The sequence below is a fragment of the Pantherophis guttatus genome, chromosome 1, assembly GCF_059756535.1.
Source record: "Pantherophis guttatus breed Tessera chromosome 1, ASM5975653v1, whole genome shotgun sequence".
NCBI classification, from domain to species: domain Eukaryota; kingdom Metazoa; phylum Chordata; class Lepidosauria; order Squamata; family Colubridae; genus Pantherophis; species Pantherophis guttatus.
Window position 1 is genome coordinate 336,533,239 of NC_142063.1, and position 22,617 is coordinate 336,555,855.

At 44.5% G+C, this 22,617-nt stretch overlaps 1 protein-coding gene across 2 annotated transcripts in view; it reads right to left on the bottom strand.

Moving 5' to 3' along the window:
* The window catches only part of RAP1GAP2 (RAP1 GTPase activating protein 2), a 337,137-nt gene extending 314,974 nt beyond the window's left edge, over positions 1 to 22,163 (bottom strand). For both annotated transcript variants that reach the window (XM_087883431.1, XM_034420788.3), the window contains exon 1: positions 21,913 to 22,163. The gene's annotated coding sequence lies outside the window, so the exon portion shown is untranslated. The remainder of the gene's footprint in view (positions 1 to 21,912) is intronic.
* Between the last annotated feature and the right edge of the window lie 454 nt (positions 22,164 to 22,617).

A 22,617-nucleotide genomic window follows, 5' to 3' on the forward strand; every position in this document is an offset into this window, starting at 1 on the left:
CTTAGCTCAGACAAACTTCTAGGATTTGTACATGGCAGCATGGGAGTCTGAAAACAGCCAATAGAATATATCTTCATGCACAGGAACAGGAAGTTCAAGTGCAAAGCCCAAGAGAAGGTATAAATACCACCCCCACTCTCAACTCCATGTGGCCAGCTACCCAGAACCATCCATGAGGTTCTGCTTCCTCAATAAAGCATCTTTCCAATCAACCTCCATATTTCCAGTGTCTTTCTCTCCGCTTGGAACTGAACCAGTTGGATATTTCTTCCAACAAAATCATATGAGGCTAGCTTGGAGGGTTTTGTGTGTTGTTTTTTTTTAATGCATGAGGTTTATTCAGCTGCACTGAAAATGGTGCTTGGGAAAGTCAGCTTCATTTTCTCCCCTGCAACCTTGTGTAATGGAAAACTGATGGCACCATTAACACTTCACACACCCCTGCCATGCCAGCCCATCTCTTGATGACCGAGATATACAGAGAGATGGGAAAAGGGTTACATATCTTCCTGGTACACAGGAGGATGTGCAGTCCGTGGCAGGCATTCAAATGCATTTTCTGCACTCTTCAAGCCACATAGATGACTCTTGGAACAAAGCCATATAGATAAATCTTAGAACAACCACGTAGAATTTCTAAACTGTCCTTTGCTATTTTCTCTTTTTTAAAACCGAGTCAAGTTTGGCAAACCTCCAACAGCAGAAAACCGGCAGTGCTGATTATGCTAATGTCAAATGAAGATTTTTGTTTAAAAAAAAGATATATATATATATATTATTTAAAGCAGTGTGTACCAGCTTGCTCAAACCTGGTGATTCATGGAAAATTTAGTTCCTCTAATGCATATGTCTACAGGCTTGGCTGAGGCTAGTTGGGGAAAATCTACCTTCTTTCTTGCTCCTTCTGTGTCCTTCCCAACCAGACAAGGTCCGGAGATGGAGAACAAGGGAAGGGATTGAGGGAATTCAATTCGTGGAATCCGGTCGTTGGAAGGGATTAACTCTAAAGCAGCACTGAATTAGAATTTTAGATGAATCATTTCTTTTGAAAAAAGGTTAAAGACCTGAGAAGCCACGACAAAGTCATCTTGCCCCAACATAATGTTGGAAGGAATGTCCATCTGGGTTCAGTTGCAAGGGGGGAGAAAGATACTGGAAACATGGTGGCTGATTGGAAAGATGGTTTTTAATGGTGAACAGGACAACATGGTTTGAGGTCCTGGGCAAAAAAGGGAAGAGATGCTGAGAGTGCCTGGGTTTTATACCCTCTCTGGGCTTTTGAATTTGAGTTTGCATTCTGATTGGTGGTCAGACGCCCATGGGGCCATGCAGGGGTAACTTTGTAGGTTGTCTGTGTCCCAGGCTTGGTTGAGCCTTGCTGGGTGATGATGTAATGAACAGGCTTTGGGCAATTCCTATTATGGCTCTGCTTGAAGGAGGTCGATCTTTGTAGACTGACCCAGGCCTTAATGGCCCATTAACAAAGATGGGGGGGCTGAGTTTCTGCCTCCTTTTAGGGGGAATATTCTGCCTTTTTAATATTGCCTAAAATATTTCATTTTTCTAGGAGAGGGGTGGGTGCTAATTTCCTACAAAAACAAATAGAAAACCAGCCTGAAATTCTCCAAAGTGGGACTAGAAGAGCTCATGAGGATCTTTTACAAATAGTCCTTCACTTATAACCATTTGAAGTTACAACGGCACTGAAAAAGTGACTTTATACATATATTTTCTCACTTAATCACCATTCCAGCATTCCCATGTTCACAGGATCAAAATTCAGTTGCTTGGCAGCCAGCTCATATTTATGAGGGTTGCAATGTCCCGGGTCATGGGATCACCTTTTGCGACCTTCTACTTGCCTCCAGAAGTTGTGAATGCTCCAACACTGGTTAGGTTTTAAGAAGGGATTGGACAACCATTTGTCTAAAATTTTATAGGCCAGGGTTCCCTGCCTGAGCAGAGAGTTGGACTAGAAGACCTCTACAATCCCTTCCGAGTCTGTTATTTCATTAATGGAAAAGAATATAACTCTGACTTGGGTTTTACAGATTAGACTGATAGATCTTTATAGAAATGACCTGTTCATATCAGTGGTGGGTTGCCCCCAGTTCGGACCGGTTCTATAGAACTGGTAGTAAAACCGGCGGGAGGCTCCGCCCACTGACCCTGATGTCATCAGAAGTGATCTGTGCATGTGCAGAAGCAAGGCGCATGCATGAGCGAAGCGAACGCGCACACGTGATCCCGTTGCGAACCAGTAGTAAAAGTAAGTAGAACCCACCCCTGGTACAAATATTGTGGAAAAGCTTAACTTAATTTTAAAAAATGTTTAAAGAAAAAAAACAATAGGATTTCCCTCAGAAGTGAAATTAGAATAGAATAGAATAGAATAGAATAGAATAGAATAGAATAGAATAGAATAGAATAGAATAGAATAGAATAGAATAGAATAGAATAGAATAAGGGTAGAGTAGAGTAGAGTAGAGTAGAGCAGAGCAGAGCAGAGCAGAGCAGAGCAGAACAGAACAGAACAGAACAGAACAGAATAGAATAGAATTCTTTATTGGCCAAATGTGATTGGACACACAAGGAATTTGTCTTGGTGCATATGCTCTCAGTGTACATAAAAGAAAAGATACATTCGTCAAGAATCATAAAGTACAACACTTAATGATAGTCATAGGGAACAAATAAGCAATCAAATCATATTAGGAAACAGTCAATATAAATCTTAAGGATTATATATATTGCCACTTCTAGCAATGCTACAAGTTGTCCTTGACTTACAAGGGGGAGAGAGCTTGCCACGCAGGACTGCTGCGGATTGGGAAGTGTGGGTGGCTCAGGAGATTGCAGAGTGATGTAAAAATATGTTGTCAAATAGCAGCACCAGGAATATGCACCCTAGGGCACCTGATCAAAATTTGGATGCTTGGCAACTGGTTCCTATTTATGACGATTGCAATGTCCTGGGGTGATATGATCCGCAGTGGCTCAGTGGTGAGAGTGCAGTACTACAGGCTACTTCTGCTGATCCCCGGCTGCCAGCAGTTTGGCAGATCGAATCTCACCAGGCTCAAGGTTGACTCAGCCTTCCATCCTTCCGAGGTGGGTAAAATGAGGACCCAAATTGTTGGGGCAATATGCTGACTCTGCAAAACCACTTAGAGTGATCTGTAAAGCACTATGAAGTGGTATATAAGTCACAGTGCTATTGCTATCCTCTTTTGCAACCTTCTGATAAGCAAACTCAAGCCAGATTCACTTAACAACTTTGTTACTCACTTAACAACTGCAGTGATTCACTTAACAACTATATCAAGAAAGGTCATAAAATGGGGCAAAATTCACTTAACAAATCTTTCACTTAGCAATAGAAATTTGGGGCTCACTTGTGGTCATAAGTGAGGACTACCTGTAGAAACATGCACCCTCATGCTACTGCTTTGACCAAAAATAACCAGTGGCTAGAAAATTCTAGCTGATGAGTGTCATAGGTCCTTCCAGGTGGAACTCATCAGTTCAAGCCTCAGGAATTCTGGAGTTGAAGTCCAATCCTTCTGCCCTGCCCAGGTTTTTCTGAAGGGGACAAATTACCAGGGCATCTGAAATCATCATCATCATCATTTAACAACCCCATAATCCCTTGCGGGATGGAATCTGGGCAACTGAATGGTACTAGCAGAGTGTTTTAATAGCCGGATGCCCTTCCTGTCGCCAATGCGGAGTTTCGTTCAGCAGATATATTCTCAGTGTGCCCAGAGAGAGAAAATGTTTGCCTCTATCTAGGATCGAACTCGCAGCCTCCTGATTGTGAAGCGAGAGCTCCACCTCTAGGCCACGGCAGCGCTCTTCCAGGGCTCCTGAAAGGGTTCTGAAATTTCTATGGCTTCTGTTCTTAGAAAACAGAATAGACTTCAATGCCCAGAATTCCCTAGCCAGTGTGGCTGGCTGAGGAATTCTGGGAGTTGAAGTCCACAAGTCTTAAACTTGCCAAGTTTGGAGACCCCTGCTGTAAGCAATACAGCTGCTGGAGCTGCTCAGCCTCCAGGACAAATTCATGTCTAGAGAGGGCATGCAGAGTGCCTCTCATTCTGGTTTTAATGCTTCTGGAGTAAATCCAAGAAATCATTAATCTGGTTCAAAAGCCTCCTCTAGGAGGACAGGCAGATTGGATTTCAAGGTCACCAAACTTCTGAAAACCACACTGTCCTTTGTTTCTTATTTGGATGGAAGACACGTTTTCAAAACAGCACCTTACATAGAGAGGTGGCGTGCTGTAAATCATCTTGCTATGGCGATGTTACAGGTAGTCCTCAACTTACAACATGTTGTGGCCTGTCAGCCACCAGCCCCTCCAGCAGCCGAATCAGAGGAGGAGGAGGAGGAGGCATGGAAGTCAGGGTCAGCATCAAGGCAACCTGAGAGCTCCAAGGGGGAAGAGGGAATGGAGCTGGCAGAGAGAGAGAGACAGAGGTGGAGCCTGGGCCGTCCATCAGCATTCAGATGAAGAGTCAACAGCCCCCAGATCTGGAGGTGGCTGATGAGGAAGAGGAGGAACAGCTGGGTCCAGTGCCTGACGCGTGGATGCACAGAAGGCAGAGGAGAGGAGAGCAGTGGAAATCTGCTTTTCACACTTACGACTGTTGCATTACCCCCATGATCACAATTCAGATACTTGGCAACTGGTTTATATTTACGTTGGTTGGAGTGCCCTGGGAAAGGGTTGTGTGATCATTTTTTGCACCCTTCTGACAAGCAAGGTCAATGGGGAAGCCAGATTCACTGAAACAATCAGTAACTCAACGACTGCAGTGATTCACTTAACAACTGTGGCAGGAAAGGTCGTAAAGTGGAAGAAAACTCAATTATGGGGAAGGAAAGATAATGCACATCAACTACTGATCGTCTCTGGAATAGTTGTTTGACACCCTACCCCACTCTAAAGTTAACTCTAGCCCCCAGCCACCAAAACGAAAAGAACAAAATGACTTTTAAAACCAGAACGTTCCTCACCTCCCTTAAGACCATTAGTTCCAAAATCAAAAATTATGTAACGCTACTCTGAGAGTTAATTATAATGTGCCCTGATTTGTTTCTTAACACAATATCCTGCCCTAGAACTTTGTAATAGCATCGCAGTGAAAAATTCTGCCTTTTCCCTAGCAGTTCTGATTAAATTTAGGGGTAGAGAATTCGTTTCTGAATTTTCTTTCGAAGGAGAAAAGAATATTTAGAGAAAACTGCTTTTAAACAGTGAATGACGTCCTTAAATTGTGGCCACGAACATCCTCTGATTCATCGCATTGATCCTCTCTCTAGCACCCTGCAAACTTTCTGGTTGATCACATTTCCAGTGAATCCCAGGGAAAAAGATCATGTAAGGATACTTTTTATTGGGCTTTTTCTATACAGGTAATCCTCAATTTATAACCACAGTTGTGCTCAAAATTTCTATTGCTAAGCAGGAGAGTTAAGTCCGTTGTACCCCCATTTTATGACCTTTTCTCGCCACAGTCGTTAAGCAAATCCCTCCAGTTGTTAAGTGAGTCATATGGCCGTTAAGTGAATGAGCGGCATGGTGGCCTAGTGGTGAAGATGCTCGCCTCCCCCTCAGAAGGTTGAGAGTTCAATCCTAGGTAGCAGCAGGTGTGTTTCTCTCTTAGGGCTCAAAGAAAAAAAAATCTGCTGTGAACTCCACATAGGCATCAGGAAGGGCATCCGCCAGTAAATTCTCAGCTCCATCCAGCCGCCACAACTCTATCCTGAATTAAAGGATCACAGGGTCATAAAAAGGGAGTTTATGGTTGTTAAGTGAATCTGGTTTCTTCCAGTGACTTGGCTTCTCAGAATGTAACAAGCGGAGATGGACATGATGACCCTGGGACGGTGCAACTGTCATAAATACATGCCAGTTGCTAAGTGCCCACATTTTGATCGTTTTGACCCTGGGCGTGCTGCAGCGGTTGTAAATGTGAAAACGGTTGTGAGTCACTTTTTTTCAATGCCATTGTAACTTTGAACAGTGACTGAATGAACTGTTGTAAGTCATGTATTAATTTATGTTAATTATCCTTGTGCAACTGAGAGCTATTAGGAATAATGTCAAGACACGGTGAATAACATAACTGGGGTGACATTTCCAGGTTTGCAGAGGTGGAGACAAAAGAATTAAAAATAAGGTTATTGGGAAAGGGGAAATATTTCTTTAATGATTGTTTGGGGGCTGATCTGAATCTTGGGGGGGAGCATAACGGGGCATATTCTCGGTGCTGGTTTTGACGACGTATTTTTATATCACTCTGCAATTTCCTGAGCCACCCACACTTCCCAATCTGAAGCAGTCCTGTGTGGCAAGCTCCCTTCCTTAACGTTTCCCTTGGTAGGTAATAAAACATAATGAAAATTTAATGGAGTTTATGAAAACATAGGAATTCTGTCAGCGATCTTCTTTTGGTTCAATTTGTTCTCTGATATCTCCGATTATTCCCTCATTCGAGCAGATACCTCAAAGCAACACAAAGCCAACAAATACACAATCTTCACCCTTAACCTCCTTCACATTCCTGTGTTCTTCTCTTTGGGGCCTTTAGAAAGACAGGTGCAATGCTCAGGACATGTTTACAGGTAGTCCTCGACCTACAACAGTTCATTTAGTGACCATTCAAAGTTTCAACAAGGGTTTTAACAACACTTTGACTTGTATACTGCTTCACAGTGCTTTAGAGCTCTCTCTAAGCAGTTTACAGAGGCAGCATATTACAGAGTCAACAATCTGGGTCCTCATTTTACCAACCTCGGAAGGATGGAAGGCTGAGTCAACTTGGAGCTGGTCAGGATCGAACTCCTGGCAGTTGGCAGAGTTAGCCTGCAATACTGCATTCTAACCATTGAGCACCATGGTTCTTAAAACAGCACTGAAAAAAGTGACTTATGACCATTTTTCACATGGCCTCCCCATGCTCACTTGATCAAAATTCAGAGGCTTGGCAACTGACTCCTATTTATGACGGTTGCAGTGTCCCTTTTTACAAGCAAAGTCAATGGGGAAGTCAGATTCACTTAACAACCGTGTTACTAATTTGACAACTGCAGGGATTCACTTAACCATGGTTGCAAGAAAGATCGTGAAATGGGGCAAAACTCACCTTAACAACCGTCTCATTTAGCAACAGAAAAATTGGTCTCAATTGTGGTCGTAAGTCGAGGACTACCTGAAATGGTAGTCCTCGCAATGTGGTCGGATCCGGCCCGCGGGGCCATGCTGGAAAATGTAAGGGAACGGCCCGCGTGGCTCCGGTCCAGTTTACCCAGTGCGAAGAGGAAACATGCCAGCAGTTTGGGGAATGACGTCAAGGTGGCCACACCCATCCAGTCAGCCACGCCCAGTGAGTAGCATCAAGATGGCCACGCCCACTCAGTTGGCCACACCCACCAAATCAGCCACGCCCATCCGGCCCTATGAGGTCAACCACAGCCCTGATGCGGCCCTCAATGAAATTGAGTTTGACACTCCTGATGAACAAGGAAACACAGCACAAGATACGGTTCCTCCAATGACATTACATTACAGTTATAGATACACCTAATCCTTGATTTACAGTCATTCATTTAGTGACCGTTCAAAGTTACCACTTCACTGAAAAAAAGTGACTTATGACCAGTTTTCACACTTACAACTGTTGCAGCTTCCCCTTGGACACCTGATCAAAATTCAGGGGCTTGGCAACCGATCAGGGGTGAAATCCAGCAGGTTCTGACAGATTCTGGAGAATCGGTAGTGGACATTTTGAGTAGTTCGGAGAACCGGCAAATACCACCTCTGGCTGGCCCCAGAGTGGGATGGGAATGGAGATTTTGCAATATCCTTCCCCCAGGAGTGGGAGGGAATGGGGATTTTGCAGTATCCTTCTCCCTGGAGTGGGGAGGAAATGGGGATTTTGCAGTATCCTTCTCCTGGAGTGGGGAGGGAATGGAGATTTTGCAGTATCCTTCCCCTGGAATGGCGTGGGAATGGAAATTTTGCAATATCCTTCCCCCAGGAGTGGGGAGGGAATGGAGATTTTGCAGTATCCTTCCCCTGGAGTGGGGAGGGAATGGAGATTTTGCAGTATTCTTCCCCTGGAGTGGGATGCGAATGGAGATTTTGCAGTATCCTTCCCCTGGGGTTGGGTGGGAATGGAGATTTTGCAGTATCCTTCCCCTGGAGTGGGGAGGGAATGGAGATTTTGCAGTATTCTTCCCCTGGAGTGGGATGCGAATGGAGATTTTGCAGTATCCTTCCCCTGGGGTTGGGTGGGAATGGAGATTTTGCAGTATCCTTCCCCTGGAGTGGGGAGGGAATGGAGATTTTGCAGTATTCTTCCCCTGGAGTGGGATGCGAATGGAGATTTTGCAGTATCCTTCCCCTGGGGTTGGGTGGGAATGGAGATTTTGCAGTATCCTTCCCCTGGAGTGGGGAGGGAATGGAGATTTTGCAGTATTCTTCCCCTGGAGTGGGATGCGAATGGAGATTTTGCAATATCCTTTCCCTGCCACACCCACCAAGCCATGTCCACCAAGCCACGCCCACAGAACTAGTAGTAAAAAAATTTCGATTTCACCACTGCAACCGATGTGTATTTATGACCGTTGCAGCGTTCTGGGCTCATGTGGTCACTATTTGTAACCTCCCCAGCTGGCTTTTGACAAACAAAGTCAATGGGGGAAGCCCAGATTTGCTTAATGACCCCATGATTCACTTAACAACTGCAGCAATTCGCCTAACGAGTGTGGCAAAAAAAGGTCGTACAATGGGACAAAACTCACTGAACTGCCTTGCTTAGCAACGGGGATGTTGAGCTCATTATGGTTGTAATTCAAAGACCATCTGTATTCCAAGGGCCATTCTTTTTTAAATCCTACGGAGAACTTAGTAAAAACCTACTAGTGGCCGCAGCAACCTGGGTCAGGGTGACCCATGGATGAGTTTTTATCTGTGCCATATACGGTAAGTTATAAGAAGGCTAAATTGATTAATGGTTAATACAAGAGGAGAAAGAAGCAAAGGAGGACATTAGAAAAATGTATTCCGCCCAAACCTCATCCAAGCAAATATATTTCATTTCAGCCTGCAAGAAATTGCTTCTTAGGTTTGCTGTCATTACATAAATTACCTTCGGTATCCATGATAAATAGAAATAGGAATGAATAAATAGAAAAAATGACAAGGGCAAGTAAACCTCTCAAAGATTCTTGTAAAAGAAGGAGGAGTTCTTTGCAACGAGCATTACCATCAGCCAGACAGCCAAAGATCTGATTTTCAAGGGATTCAAATCAGTAGTGGGTTTCACAAATTTTTACTACCGGTTCGGTGGGCATGGCTTGGTGGGCATAGCATGGCTTGATGGGCGTGGCTTGGTGGGCGTGGCAGGGGAAGGATACTATAAAATCTCCATTCCCTCCCCACTCCAGGGGAAGGATACTGCGAAATCCCCATTTCCTCCCAATCAGCTGGGACTTGGGAGGCAGAGAATAGATGGGGGCGGAGCCAGTCAGAAATTTTACTACCGGTTCTCCGAACTACTCAAAATTTCCGCTACCGGTTCTTCAGAACTTTTCAGAACCTGCTGAAACCCACCTCTGCTTCAAATGTAGGTCCACCTATCGCCCAGGTTCTATCCCAACATCCCAATGCTCCATCCTTTCATTTGCCAGTTCTACCCACAATGTGGCATTGTGACAATCTGCTAAATAACGTAATCACAGAGCTGGTAAGGGCCTTGGAGGTCTTCTAGTCCAACCCCCTGCTCAGGCAGGAAATACTATACAATTTCAGACAAAGGAAATTGTGCCAATCTGTTCTTTAAAAAACCTCCAGTGTTGGAGCGCAGCCACAACTTCTGAAGGCAAGCCGTTTCATTGATTAATTGTTTTCACTGTCAGGAAATTTCTCCTTCGTTCTAAGTTGCTTTTCTCCTTGATTAGTATTCATCCATTGCTTCTTGTCCTGCCTCCAGGGGCTTTAGAGAATAGCTTGACTCCCCCTTCTTTGTGGCAACTCCTTAGATATTGGAAGACTGCTATCATGTCACACGTAGTCCTCCCTCTCTTAATTAAACTAGACATACCCAACTCCAGCAACTGTTCTTTATGTTTTAGCCTCCAGTCCCCTAATCATCTTAAGTTGCTCTTCTCTGTACTCTTTCTAGAGTCTCCACATCTTTTTTTTTACATCGTGGCAACCAAAATAGAGAATAAGAATGTAAGAGAACATCTCCCTGGGAGCAGTTGACCCAAGATTCTACGCTGACTTCCCAGATAACTCTTTCAATTACGTTTCTGCTCTTGCTTCAACATAGAGAAAATCCATTAGATCATTGAGACTAATTGGTGGGTTTATGCAGTAAGTCAAAATAACTAATTGCAATGTGAACCCAAACTATCTATTGGTCTTCGGTTTGGTTTAGTCAACCCTTTTTCTCTGCTCAATCCAGACTAACAGCTTCCCTAATACTTTTTCTGTAAAAAAAAAAATGTTTATTTTAATGCAAACAATCCATCTTCCATTAAACAGTGTGTCGTCTGGGTACAAATATTTTGTGCAATAAATGCAGTTAAAGTTTACAACCACATTCATTATTTAATCTATTCTTAGCTTAATACCAATACATTAAATATCTAATACTATGCTCAACCCAGGCTAACAGCTTCCCTAATTCTTATGGGCCATACCAGTGTTTCTCAGCAACATTAAAATATGTGGACTTCAACTCCCAAAATCCCCCAGGCAGCATGTCCAGCTGGGGAATTTTGGGACTTGAAGTCCACACATCGTAATGTTGCCAAGGTTGAGAAATACTGGGCCATACAAATGAGTATGTAGCCTTTGCTTGAAGATCTTTAGTGTGGGAAATTTTTCATGATGAACCTTTCCTCTCTTAGCTTCAAGAAATTCATCCAGGTATCTAGCCAACTGAAAATCAAATGATTGACAAACAGAGATCAGCAATCACCAAAATCTACTGTCCTGTAGAATCACAGAATGGAAGGGTTGGGAAAAACAATCCTTGGAAGTCTTCTAATCCAACTCTTGTCACTATTCCATTTACCAGACAATTCTTATCATCAGAAACCTTTTCTGCTGTCCATCTGAAATCTACTTCCTTGTACTTTAAACTGTTTGTTTATTGTCCTGCCTTCTAGATCAATTCTGAAAAACTTTGCCCCATATTCTCCATGACAGCCCTTCAGATGCTTGAAGATAGCTAACACAGCTCCCTTCAATGGCCTCTTTTCCAGACTAAACATACCATGTGGTATCCTTGGTGCTTTCTGAGCTTGGTTGTTTTCTTGCAGACGTTTCATTACCAAACTAAGTAATATCATCCATGCTAGTTTAGTAATGAAACGTCTGCAAGAAATTATTGCAACGCGCTCTACATGGGGCTACCCTTGAAAAGTGTTCGGAGACTACAGTTGGTCCAGAACGCAGCCGCGCGAGCTGTCGTGGGTGCACCTAGGTACACCCACATTATACCAATTCTCCAATTCAAGGTGTTGGTTATTACCTTTAAAGCCCTACATGGCTCAGGGCCAGGTTATCTTCGAGACCGCCTTCTGCCGCATAGCTCCCAGCGACCAGTAAGATCCCACAGAGTAGGTCTCCTCCGGGTCCCATCAGCCAAACAGTGCCGGCTGGCGGGCCCGCGGGGGAGGGCCTTCTCTGTGGCTGCCCCAGCTCTCTGGAACGAGTTACCTCCTGAGATCCATCCCCACCCTATTGGCCTTCCGAAAAGCAGTGAAGACCTGGCTTTTCCGGCAGGCCTGGGGCCGTTGATCTCGCTGTTGCGATCTGGCGAGATCCGGCCATGAATGGTGTGAACGGGTTTTAATTGTTTTTAATGTTTTAATTTTTAATGTTTTTATATATGGTTTTTAAATGCATTGTAAACCTCCTTGAATCTTCGGAGAAAGGCGGCATACAAGTTGAATAAATAAAATAAATAAATAAAAATAAAATAAAATCACCAAGCTTGGAGAGCACCAAGGATCCCATATTTCAACCCTGAAGTACAAACAATCTCTTCTCCCAGTAAACATACCATATACCTCAACTGTTCCTCTGAAGTTTTTCATTCCGGCTACTTAATATTTTGATTGCTTTGCTTTCTGGATTTGTTCCACTTTGTCCTTCCTCAAATATATTGCCTGGAACTGGATGCAATAAATTATCTCGGTATTATTTTCCAAAAGGTCAATTAAAAACTCCGCAAAGCATTCTTAGTATGTCCGGGCCCATAGACAAATGCATCAAAACGTGTTATTTTTGTTGGACATTTGTATGTATTCCAATCTGATCAAGCAAAATGTTATTCCAATAAATTCAGTGAGTCCCTAGTGACTTGTTCCATCTGTTTCCTAGTTAATTTGGCAGACCCTCTGTGTTTAAGCTTGCGTGAATGGATGGGCAATGATGAGAGATAGGGGTTTAGGAGGAATGAAGTAGCTTCAGAGGATGTTCAACCGCTGAGAAAGAAAGAGATTGCTAATCCAATTTCTCAATCTGGGTAGTCTCCAAAAATATTGACTTCAATACCCAGAAACCTCATCAATAGCCATGGTGCTTAGGGGATTGTGGTACTGGATGTCTACACATAGCTATGTATAAGGTAAAGGTAAAGGTTCCTCTCACACATATGTGCTAGTCGTTCCTGACTCTAGGGGGCGGTGCTCATCTCCGTTTCAAAGCCGAAGAGCCAGCGCTGTCCGAAGACGTCTCCGTGGTCATGTGGCTGGCATGACTAAACGCCAAAGGCGCACGGAACGCTGTTACCTTCCCACCAAAGGTGGTCCCTATTTTTCTACTTGCATTTTTATGTGCTTTCAAACTGCTAGGTTGGCAGAAGCTGGGACAAGTAACGGGAGCTCACCCTGATATGCGGCACTAGGGATTCGAACCGCTGAACTGCCAACCTTTCGATCGACAAGCTCAGCGTGTTAGCCACTGAGCCACTGCATCGCCCATGTATAAGCTTCCATCATTATGAGGGCAAGTGACTCACCTGGGAAGGAGTACCATGCTGCTTTCAGAAAAAGAAAAAAAAATAAACCAAGTATTTAAAGTCCCAAAGGTGTTTTTTTTTTTTTTCAAAAGGCAACTGGAACTTTCTTGGTTTTCCCTTGAAGACGTTTCCCTTCTCATCCAAGAAGCTTCTTCAGTTCAGTTCAATTCCAGTTCTGAACTGAAGAAGAGTCAGAAGTGAAGAAGCTTCATTGGATGAGAAGGGAAACATCTTCAAGGGAAAACTGAGAAAGTTCCAGTTGCCATTTGAAAAAAAGCACCTTTGGGACAACCTTGTCCTGGATGATGGAGAATCTCCATAGGCATCAACTACAGGTAATTCTTGACTTACAACGGTTCGTTCAGTGACCATTCAAAGTTACAACGGAACTGAAAAAAGTGACAATTTTTCACACGGATGGCCATTGCAGCCTGCCCCTGGTCATCGGATTCCCATTCAGCTACTTGACAACTGACTCATATTTATGACGGTTGCAGTGTCCCGGGGTCATGTGATCCCCTTTTGTGACCTTCTGACAAGCAAAGTCAACGGGGAAGCCAGAGTCACTTTACAACGAGGTTACTAATTTAACAACCGCAGCGATTCGCTTAACAAACGTGGCAAGAATGGTCGTAAAACGGGGCAAAACTCACTCAACACATTTCTCACTTAGCAGCCTAAATTTTGGGCTCAATTGTGGTCTACCTGTACTTAAAGAATACCCAGCCCCAACTATAAAAATAAAAATTTAATTTAATTTTGTTTTTAAAAAAAACCTTGGGAGGGCCATCATATTCGCACAGATGCTGGTACCATTATTTTTCTTGGGGCTCAGATTATCTCCTGCTCTCTGGTTATGCAGAACTCCCTATGTTCTGGACCTCTGGATTTTGGCTTTGAAATTCATCCTCAGCTCCACCACAGCAGAGGTGAGTGGCTAAAAGATAAAGCAGAAGTGATCATATTAACATCTGCTTCTGAGGAGAGCCATAGCAATAGCATTTAGATTTATATACTGCTTTACAATGCTTTATAGCCCCCTCTAAGCGGTTTACAAAGTCAGCCTATGGCCTCCAACAATCTGGGTCCTCATTTTTACCCACCTCGGAAGGATGGAAGGCTGAGTCAACCTTGAGCCTGGTGAGATTTGAACTGCCAAATTGCAGGCAGCCAGCAGTCAGCAGAAGCAGTACTGCACTCTACCCACTGTGCCACCGTGGCTCAGGATGGGAAGACATTTCTTATAAGCAGCCGTGGTGCTACAGTGGTCAGAATGCAGTATTGCAGGCTAACACTGCCCACAGCCAAGAGTTCAATCCTGACCGGCTGTAGGTTGACTCAGCCTTCCGTTCTTCCGAGGTTGGTAAAATGAGGACGCAGATTGTTGTGGGCAACACGATGATATTGTAAACCACCCAGTGAGGGCTATAAAACACGATGGAGCAGTATATAAGTCTAAATGCTTTTAGCACTGATGATGTTACCTAGTTGGGTAATAAAACGTCTACAAGGAAACCACAAAGCTCAGAGTGCACCAGAGACTCCACAGTTCAACCCTGAGCTACAAACATTCTCCTTTATTGATACTTCTTTTCCAGAAGTGTTAATGCCAAAGCAGGCGGTCCTGGGTTAATCTAAGAAGGCAATTCTGCTCTAATCTTCACATAATGACCACTATTCAGCATATGGACAGAAGCTTGGGGAGAACTCTGGCTTCCCATGCCAAAGATTCAACTGCTGGGGTTTCCAGATTTCATAGGAAATTATGTTAAGAATTGCTGGATCTTTGGGAATCAGCCAACATCTTTTGTCATTAGACTAACTCAAAAAAACAAACAAACCTAAGCTTTTGACTTGGTCGAACTTCAGCTGTCTTCATTCAGATACAGATTAACAGAGTCGGAAGGGACCGTGGAGGTCATCTAGTCCAACCAGTGGTGAAATTCAAATTTTTTTTTACTACCGGTTCTGTGGGCATGGCTTGGTGGGCGTGGCAAGGGAAGGATACTGCAAAATCTCCATTTCCACCCCACTCCAGGGGAAGGACACTGCAAAATCTCCACTCCCATCCCACTCCTGGGGGAAGATTATTGCAAAATCTCCATTCCCATCCCACTCTGGGGCCAGCCAGAGGTGGTATTTGCCGGTTCTCCGAACTACACAAAATTTCCACTACCGGTTCTCCAGAACCTGTCAGAACCTGCTGGATTTCACCCCTGAGTCTAACCCAGTGGTGGGATTCAACCAGTTCGCACCTATTCGGGAGAACCAGTTGTTAACTCTCTAAGCAGTTCGGAGAATCGGTTGTTGGAAGAAATCTTATTTTGTTTTTTTCCACTTTACAGGGCTAATCCTGTAAAGAAGGCAGGAAGGAAACATTCTGGTGTTGTTTCTAGCCTAATCTTTATTGCCCTGCTTACAGAAACTGCCTCTCTGGTTAACCCTTATTACATTGTAACAGCTAAGTGAAGCGCCCACCGACCTGAGTGATGTTGAGTTGGCCACTCCCACACGGTCACATGACCACCGAGCCACGCCTACCCATCTGGCCATTAGGGCAGAGAACCGGTTGTTAAATTATTTGAATCCCATCACTGGTCTAACCCTCCACCCCACCATTTTTGACAGATGGCAGTCCAGTCTCTTCTTGAAAGTTTCCAGTGATGACGCTCCCACAAGTTCCAAAGGCAACTTCTGCTCCATTGGCTGATAGTTCTCACTGTCAGAAAATTTCTCCTTATTTCTAGGTTGAATCTCTCCTTGTTCAGTTTCCACTGACCACTGGCCATGAACTTAGGATCATAGGGATTGGCAAGATAGATCTAAAGAGCAGGCTTTATCCTTAATTTCAAATGAGCTGGATGCATGTACAGATTTACTACGTTCAAATGTTACGTTATGCTGAGCTTTGCTTTGCTGGTGAAATTAAAGATTACTTATTAAAGTACACTAAACCCCCCAATCAAATAAACTGTTATGGCTCGGAGCAATGCATGAAGTCCACCTTTTGAGCAAAAAAAAATACATATCTATTTTTAGCTATTTCACGGTTGGATTTTAACCGAATGTAATTATTTGGCACCAACCATTTCTGGACGGTGTTTGTAATAAATGACTCAGATCATATATTAAGCTACTGCTGATTTATTGAACTGTGACTTATTGATTAGAACAAAACAGACTCTTGCTGAGTCCGAAATCAAACAAACCATCATGGAAGTTATCTAGAGCAGCAGTCACCAACTAGTGATCCATGGACAACTGGTGGTCCGTGAGAAAATTTTGAGGTCCACAGAAAAATTATTTGCATTTTTTATATTGCACTAAATCAGGGGTCCTCAAACTAAAGTCCCTGGGACAGAAAAGTGCAATGAACGTTTGTGTTGCTGCAGAGAGTCTCCCCCTTCGGGGTCTTTTTGTGTGGGTCGGAGGGGGGCAGAAATTCGAACTTAGCTGCTTCAGCCTCCTGATGCAGGGCTTTGGGCGAAGGCTGGAGGGAAGTGCCACTGGTGGCAAAGAGCCGGAGGGGCTTGTTCCAGTGGGACTGCCTCATGGACTGGAACTGGCTGACCATCTCAGCCCACTGAGCCTCCAGGCGCCAGTACCTGGCCTTGCACTCCTGCAGGTCTTCCCTCTCCTTGGAAAGCCTATGCTCCTAGTCCTCAGTGTGATGCTTCTACTGAGCCTCCTTCTCGGTCAGATCTAATTTGAACTGAGCAGCTACTTTGCCAACTCTTTCTCATGGTGGCTGCTTAGCTCCAAAAATTGCTTCCTGTTGGGGCCCTAAGGATTCCAGGCAGGAAGGGGAGGAATTGCTGGGAGGGAAGGGGCGAGTAGAGGCTGGCAAGGTGCCCCTCGACGTGAGTGACATTGAGTTGGCCACACCCACCTAGTCACACGACCACCTAGCCATGCCCACCCAGCCAGGCACTAAAGGTAAAGGTTCCCCTCACACATATGTGCTAGTCGTTCCCAACTCTAGGAGGCGGTGCTCATCTCCGTTTCAAAGCCAAAGAGCCAGTGCTGTCCGAAGACAACTCCATGGTCACATGGCCAGCATGACTGAATGTCAAAGGCACACGGAACGCTGTTACCTTCTCACCAAAGGTGGTCCCTATTTTTCTACTTGCATTTTTTACATGCTTTCGAACTGCTAGGTTGGCAGAAGCTGGGACAAGGAACGGGAGCTCACCCCATTATGCAGCACTAGGGATTCAAACCACTCAACTGCCAATCTTTCGATCGACAAGCTCAACGTCTTAGCCACTGAGCCACCGCGTCCCTTAGCCAGTCATTAGACAGATCATATTAGTGGTCCACAGGATTTAAAATTATGTAGCGGTCCCTGAGGTCTGAAAAGTTGGTGACCCCTGATCTAGAGAGGTTGGGGGGATCTTTCCCTTGGGGGTCCCCAAGCAGAGACTGGACAGCCATTGGATGCCTGCGTTGAATAGGAAGTGAGTCTCAGTGACTTAAGGAGCCATCTTCCCATCCAAAATGTTGTGATTCAATGACATAGCATCTTCTGCGCACGAGGTTTTCTCACCGATGTCTCCAGTTCAAAAGAATTAGGCAGCAGGTGATGAAGAAACTTCCTCTATTTCAGAGCAGGGAAAACCTTTACTAATTCAGGGCAGTTCTGACAAATACACAGTACAGGTAGTCCTCGATTTACGGCCCCAATTGAGCCCCACATTTCTGTTGCTAAGTGAGACAGTTGGGAGTTTGGCCCCACTTTACAACCTTTCTTGCCCCCATTGTTAAGTGAATCCCTGCAATTGTTAACTCAGTGAGACCTTTGTTAAAAGCGAATCTGTCTTCCCCATTGATTTTGCTTGTCAGAAGGTTGCAAAAAAAGGATCACACAACTCCGGGATGCTGCAACCATCATAAATATGAACCAGTTGCCAATTATCCAAATTATTGTGACCATGGGGATGTTGCAAATAGTTAAAAGTGTGAAAAATAGTCATAAGTCACTTCATTTCAGTGCCATTGTAACTTTGAATGGTCGCTAAGCAAATGGTTGTAACTTGAAGGCTACCTGTTCTTCGCTTTACCTGTGTTTACAATGATCAGGGATGATGAAAACTGCAGACCAATAAAAAACTGCAGACTTACAAACATTCATTTAGCTACTGCGTCGATGAAAAAAATGACTTACAACCAGTCTTTGTACTTACAACTGTGCTCATGAGCCGCAGTGGTTAGAATGTGGTGTGGCAGGCTAACTCTGCACACAGCCAGCAGTTCAATCCTGACCGGCTCAAAGTTGACTCGGCCTTCCATCCTTTCGAGGTCGGTAAAATGAGGACCCAGATGATTGGGGGCAATAATGCTGATTTTGTAAACTGCTCGGAGAGTGACATATACATCTAAGTGCTATTGCTATTGTTATGCTCAAAATTCATGCGTTTTGACCACCAGCATGCATTTACAAGAGCTGCTGCATTCTGAAGTTATCTGATCGCCATTGCAACCTTCCTAATTATCTTCCAACAAGCAAAGTCAATAGGGGAAGCTGAATTCACTTAACGACTGTGTGATTCACTTAACAACTGCAGTGATTCACTTTCTAAGGTAGGTTAAATGAGGACCCAGTTTGTGGGGGCAATAAATATAAATATAAACGACTTTGTATAAATATACAAAAGTATGAAGGCTATTGCTTAACGCATTGTAAGCCGCCCTGAGTCTCCGGAGAAGGGCGGCATATAAATCAAATTTAAAAATAAATAAATAAATAAATAACCATGGCAAAAAAAAAAAGATCTTACACTCAGGAGCCTGAGTGGCGTAGGAGGCTAATGCCTCCTAAGGCAGCATTTAACATCCAGCTGCCTGCAATTACTGCGAATTCAATTCTCACCAGGCTCAAGGTTGACTCAGCCTTCCATCCTTTCTAAGGTGGGTAAATTGAGGACCCAGTTTGTGGGGGCAATAAGCTGACTTTGTATAAATATACAAAAGTATGAAGGCTATTGCTTAACGCATTGTAAGCCGCCCTGAGTCTCCGGAGAAGGGCGGCATATAAATCAAATTTAATAAATAAATAAATAAAAAAAAAATTGGGCACAATTCACATAACAACCGCCTTGTTCAGCAATGGTCTCAGTTGTGATGGTAAATCAAGGATTACCTGTATCAATCAGTGCCTGAAGGCTGGGGGCCACCAGAGTAGATACTATTGGACTAATCAGTCAGATTAACAGTGTATAAGGAAGCTCCCTATGTACCTGAGTGAATCGATGAGCTTTACAGGGCAAGGACGAAGACAGTTTTGTGAAATGAGTCACTTCCAAATAACAGATAACAGATCAGATAATAGAAAACCAGAGTTGGAAGGGACCTTGGAGGTTTTTTAATCCAACCCCTGCTCAGGCAGGAACCTCTATACCATTTCAGACAAATAGTTGTCCAATCTCTTCTTTAAGAACTTGGAGCATTCACAACTTCTGGAGGCAAGTCATTCCACTGATTAATTGTTCTAACTGTCAGGAAATTTCTCCTTAGTTCTAAGTTGCTTCTCTCCTTGATTGGTTTCCATCCATCGCTTCTTATCCTGCATTCTGGTGCTTCGGAGAATAGCTTGACTCCCTCTTCTTTGTGGCAGCCCCTGAGATATTGGAACACTGCTATCATGTCACTCCTAGCTCTTCTTTTCATTAAACTAGACATACTAAGGTTGACCCCCTCTTCTTTATGGCAGCTCCAATATCTAAGGGTATGGCAAGGAAGGTCGTATAATGGGGGCAAAACTCACTTAACAACTGTCTCACTTAGCAACAGAAATGTTGGGTTCAATCAGGCTCAGATTTTGTGCTCAGTGCTTCAGTGTCTAAGGGGCTCAAGGAGTCAATCTATTCTCCAAAGCACCTGAATGCAGGACAAGAAGCAATGGATGAATACTAATCAAGGCGAGAAATATTCTGGGTCATGTGCCCCTCCTTCTGCAGAAGAAATCGCCAGACCCCTCACATCCTGGACATACTGTAGACTGTTTCAATTCCTCCCCTTGGGACAGCATTATAGGGCACTGCATGCCAAAACAACTTGCCAAAATAACTACAGTAAGCACAGGGACAGTATTTTTCCCTTGTCCCATCACTCTGCTTGAACACCTAATTCTCACAGTGCTGTCTAATGTCTTGGTGTATTTATCCATGCAGCACGGCTGTAGTGTTATTAACCATCCTTCTCATTATCTTTTTGAGGGATGCGGTGGCTCAGTGGTTAAGACGCTGAGCTTGTCGATCAAAAGGTCGTCAGTTCAGCGGTTCGAATCCCTAGTGCCGCCTAACGGCGTGAGCTCCCATTACCTGTCCCAGCTTCTGCCAACCTAGCAGTTCAAAAGCACATAAAAAATGCAAGTAGAAAAAATAGGGACCATCTTTGGTGGGAAGATAAGAGCGTTCCGTGTGCCTTTGGTGTTGAGTCATGCCGGCTACATGACCACGGAGACGTCTTTGGACAGCGCTGGCTCTTTGGCTTTGAAACGGAGATGAGCACCGTCCCCTAGAGTCAGGAACGACTAGCACATATGTGCGAGGGGAACCTTTACCTTTATCTATTATCTTTACTCCCGACTTTTACTGGGATGATGATGATGATGATGATGATGGTGATGATGATTCTGTTGTTTTCATGTACACTGAGAGCTTCTGTACCAGAGATAAATTCCTTGTGTGTCTAATCACACTTCGCCAAATAAGGTATTGGAATTCAGTTCAAATGAGTCCTGCACAATGAGAGTATCCATTCAAGGCAACTACTTACCAAGAAGGCTACACCTTCCATTGACCCTGAGAGAAAGGCGAGGAAGCGCACACATGTTTACAATTGTCCACAAGCGGGCACACATCTATTCAGTCCACATTGCCCACGTGCCAACCCTTGTGTCACAATCCACCTTCGAAGCACAGGAACCAACATTGGCCAGTGTTTGCCGTGAACCTGTTGTGGCAATGGCCAAGCAAGAGAGGAGGCAGCCCTTCCTGCAAGGCTGTCTGTCCATTCAGCCAACATCACAATTCGAAACACATTGCCCAATTTACTTTTGTCACCGCTGAATCAACCCTGTTCTTAAAACGAAATGTTACGCTTGTCTTTTAATTGCAAGCCAAACAAGGTGATTTCTGGATAGGATGAAGGACGGACGGACAGACGGATGGAGACAAGAGAGATGAAAACAGTCAAACGGCACTTTCAAATTGCAGCGAATAGGGACATCTGAGCGTCCTTGTTTTGCAAAGCCCCCAATATTGACACAATATTTTCTTCCTCTCCCGTCAAGCAAAGTGACAGCTTGGACTGACAAGTTGGCAGATCAGGATGCATAGGCAAGTAGTACAGTACCTTTATGCTATCAGCAGCCGGTGCCCTCTCACTCTGACTTAAACAAATTAGAAGCCCCCCCTTTCCTGAGTTGCTTCCCCCCCCCACGAGAATCTCAGCTTGCACCCAAAACACGAGGTTCACCCCACATTCTCCAGAAAACCAATCTTGCTCTGTCGCTTCCTATTACAGTCAGACAACAGAGATTTCCTCCTCACCCCCCCCAAAAACCCCATTCATTCCACCACATTTCCCCATCCATAAGAAACCCAAGAGTTGTTTCCTTAATCATCTTCAGCCACCATGCCAGTTTCCCCCCCTTCCTCCTTTTTTTGGGGAGGAGGAAACGTGCAAAAAAATCCATGTGCGCAAATAACTCCAAATGTACACACACACACATACATCCGTTTTAAACATCAGGAGGACCAGCGTTTCTGATCCGGCTCTAGAGCCCCGATTCTCTCTAACACATGTCGTGTTTGAGCCCTGCGTTCGGTTTACGTTGCAGTTCGCCCCAGCTCTTTTCCTTTACCTGGAATTTTGCTCCCCCGGTTCACTGGATTCACAAGGCAGGAAGGATCCCACCAGCCGACATCAAGGTGAGAATGATGGAGCGAAGGAAGAAAAAGGAGGAGGGAAGAAGAAGAAGAAGGGAGAGAGCGAGCGAAAGAAAGAGGCAGGCGAGAGACTCAAGAGTGCATCCAGCTGCTTCGCATCCCCTCATCAGAGAGAGCGGCTGCAAGCGCATTGTTGATGTAGAGTAGGAGATGCGTCTGCTCTCTCTCTCTCTCTCTCTCTCTCTCCCTCCACCGTCTCGTGGCAAGGACTCTCGTGGCCGCTAGGGGGCCCTTTCCACTGTCAAACCTCACCCGTGGGTTTGGGCACAGCGTTGGCATTGCTTACGCGAAGGACAAAGAGATGCTGTGAACGGGGCGCTAAGGAAGGGGTGAAGTTGGCAGAGGGAGTCCCATCTTTGGTCCAGGGATGAAAAGGGAAGGAGATATAACAGTAAGAGAGTTGGAAGGGGCCTTGGTGGTCATCTAGTAGAGATGTAAAGCAGGAAGAAGCGTCCTTACATATTCCATTCAATTCACACTTAGCCAGGAAGCAGGTGAGATCAACTCATTACTATTCGGTCTGGCTGGCATAGTAAACAAAGGGGGAGGGGGGGAGCGGGATCGTTTAACAGAATAACAAGAGTTGGAAGGGACTTTGGAGCAGGGGTGAAATCCAGCAG